Source organism: Zea mays, chromosome 6, assembly GCF_902167145.1.
Source record: "Zea mays cultivar B73 chromosome 6, Zm-B73-REFERENCE-NAM-5.0, whole genome shotgun sequence".
Lineage (NCBI taxonomy): Eukaryota > Viridiplantae > Streptophyta > Magnoliopsida > Poales > Poaceae > Zea > Zea mays.
Window position 1 is genome coordinate 52,478,608 of NC_050101.1, and position 3,880 is coordinate 52,482,487.

Consider the following 3,880-nt stretch of genomic DNA (forward strand, 5'->3'; position numbering starts at 1 on the left):
CTAGCGACACATTAAACATATTTGGTGTCCCTGAATTCTGTGCCTCAAGAGGCAACAATTAGGTTCTTTTGTGGGGTTATAAATAGACCACTCGGCCTTGGTTGACATCTCTTGGTGAGAAAATTGGATTTTTGTTGCTCTAAATAATGTGTTTCATACTTTTGCCATTCATAACATTGACTTCTGCTTTTCCTTCACATGATTTTAATGTTATTTTAGACTTTTTTTTACCTTTGTGCGTACATATACATACAAAATATAGAAGCACATAGAAGGGAAAAATGTCCAATATTCCATTGAAACCAAGCGTGACATATTTTGAGTCTTATTTTTGTGAAATCAATGTTACGAATGAAAAAGTGTGAAGAACATTGTTTAGAGTTCAAAAAATCCAATTTTCTCTCTCTTGGCTCCATACATTTGTGAATGTTGAGAACTACGTTACCATGGATCGCTAGATCCGCTCCCTTCCCTCCTTTCAGTAGATTAGGCGCGGAGAAGCTGTAGATCCTGTTTCCCTTTCCCAAAAGCACGACAGAGTAAACACAAAGGAATCACGATATAGGGTTGGGCCTATGGCCTCTTTCTATTCCCTATATTATGAGGGGGTACAGGTTCCTTTATATAGAGACACGAGACCACTCAGGGGCAAAGTCGGTATTTGCCCACATAACCCTAACTAGGGTTACTAAGCACTCCCCCTTGGGTGAATACCATGACCAACACATGCCTTGTTAAAACTCCCAAAACCCCAGTGGGAAAATATGGATAAAGAGTACATGGTGACGCAGATTGCATTTGCACTTTGTTGCCTTGTTAAAAACCTTATGTGAGAAATTTCAGAAAAACTCACCAAGGGAAAAAGAGTACAACAACTATCATCAGGACAAATTTTGATCTTCTGGATCTGTATTCAATCTTCTACAAGGGCTAAATTTAGAAACGTGGTCCCCTTTAGAAACGTGGTCCCCTAATCCTTGCAAAATTGTATCAATATGGCAAAATATTTGCTTCTAGAAGTATATGCACATAGAGATTTATCAAACAGATTGCATATCCTTGCAAGGATTATTTCAGGAACTTCACCTCAACTCACTTCTAGGATACACGAGGTAAGTGCACATATCAACATAAAAAAGCCACTTCGACTGGTGGTGTTCGATCGACTAGATCTTCATATTTGATAGAAACTTTCATAAAGGTTCACATATTTATCAAACTGATGCCTTCGGGGCATACAATATGACATTCGGTGTCTCACAATTGTGATCAAGATTTAGCATCCGCCCCCTGATGATGACATCCGTCAAAGTCATTATCCCTCATAACTTAAACATATTCTTCAAGATATATGTCTCATTGTTCATCTAAAATATTGAGCATGGATGGGGCTAGGAAGCTACACCTTTCATTCTATCAGACACCACAATATATACATAGTTGTGCAAAGCAAATAACTTGTCCTTCCACAGGACTTAGGGGATACAATAGTTGTGATAGTACATATTCTAGATATAACTCATCGCTCCAGGCGTTCATTCATTACAACTTATATGATGGTGTAACATAAGTCCATCAAAGATCGTAATCCATCAAGGATTCTTCATCAATCAGATCATCGTTATAGTCTGTTATTCTGGTACAATGGGGATATTTTGCCAGTAACACCTAAACCTTATAGGTTTCTACCATCAGAGCTTTAGAGGATATCATAATTCCACATCTAGTGGAAAATACCATGAGTAAAACTCGTGGAATGCACATGTGCTTATTCGGTGAACTTCAAGTCCTTTGGTACCTCATATTATTCCTTTTCGGGTCTATATTGGTATTTATCCCTTTATATGGGTTATTAAACTGTCACACCTGGTTTTGGAAGGTAAACCAAATGCGAACCATGTACGTGCCAGGATCAGAGCTCACATACACAACGATTACATAAATGACTCATCATAGCAGAATGCTTCGAATAACAATAAAGAGTAAGTAATAATATTACAGACTAGAGCCATTTATATAATATAAATCAAAGTGCACATAATAGAAATGTAGCCAACGTAAATAAACCTGCCATAGGCAGCTGACTGGGGGAGGTCGCTAGCCTAATCCTCGAACTCGTTGAAGTCCTAGGACTCCTGGAGATCCGCCTCGACGCCTTCTTCTTGTTCTTCTTTACCTGAGCATAGGTTGCACCAAAGGCAACCTGGTGTTTTGTGAAAGCAAGTGTTGGGGGTCTTCTTCTCCGCCGAAGGTCCTCAAGACGAAGATACTATCTACAGGCGACAGGAGCGAATGTCGAAGCTACAATTAATATGCGTGGGAAAGCCGAAGGTGAACATCCTAGGCTTAAGGAGATGGCGAAGGTCAGACATAATGCTAAGTCCAAGAGGAAAATACTAGTTAATCCCTGATGTTTTGTATTATGATTATAAGTATATGCTGATGTCATAAATGTATTTTTACTCGGGATGTGTCCTGTGCCTATAAATAGGTGAACAGTACCCTCGTACTGTTCACGCTGGATTGTAATTTATCTCGCGTCAACACCTTCAAACAAATCGAAGGTATCAATGTAATATAAATCATGTTAATGTTTAAATGAAACAAATATATGAATGAATAACATACATTGTGTCCATAAACTCTTATTTTCATGAAAGATGAAGGCGTGTCCTTCACGACCTTCGTCCAAAGATTGTTATATCCGAAAGGAGATAATGCTTCAAAGGACGAAGGTCCTTAATGCTTAACTATTGTGTTGCCTTATTCTTGATTCACAACATTTGAGAATGAGTGACCAACAGCAAGGGTGAGTACACATGAACGTACTCAACAAATGTTCCGTTTGGCTGACGTAGACTAGCTTTATGTGGGCTTATGATCAAAGTAGTTGCTTTTAGATCGTCAGGTATTTATTATTAGTAGAAGCCAAGGTTTAGCAATAACCAACCCATGGATCATTTCCTCATCAAGGAACATCATTATCATCATCGTAGCCAAAACCATTGTATCTCAGATCATCAGCATCTCTTATCAAAGGAGCTCCCAAGGCCGCTCATAACCGTGAGCACGACTGATATATCAGTTTCATAACACTCTGCAGAGGTTGCACACTTTACCCACGAGTCGTGATCCCTTTCCAGCATGGGTTTGCAAGACCCGATCTTCACTACTGAGGTGACACTACAGGAAACGCCTAAATTTTCCTGGGCCAAAAACCCACGAAAATAAGCCTAAACCGACGAATACACTACATAGCCTTTACAAAGATTCCCCTGGTGTGTAGTCGCTTGTTAGGTTTCTCAAGTCGTACAAACACAGTACTCCTCCCTAAGGTGAGTGAGTAACAAAACCAAATCGAATGAACCTCGACACCCACCCTTAGCAGAGCAAGCAATATACCCCAACCCCCATTGATGGTACAATGGCGAAGAAAACTACACCTCCAATTTCCTCCAATTAATCAGCTAAGGGCATCCCATTCCACCCTCATGGTTGTACTATTTTTCCCGGGTGGTCATCCAACAAATAGGTCCTTACAGAGGGGTACTCGAGAAACAGCTCGAGCCCCCTTTAATGTCACAAATTGTCACACCCGATTTTAAGGAACAAAGCCAGGTGCATCTCATACATGCGCCAAAGGAGACAACATATATAATAACAGAGTGTATAGAGATAAATGTCACAATATAGTCAGAGTACTTTATTACATAGCGGAAGTCTTACAAAATAAGAGATAAATATCGCAGGATCTAAAATCTATCCTTGGCGCCAGAAAGCCAACTGGGAGACGCCACATAGATCGAATCGAACTCCTCGCAGTATGGCTCCACTTGAACCACCCGTTCTTCTCCTGTGGGGGGGGGGGTGTGAGACAGCA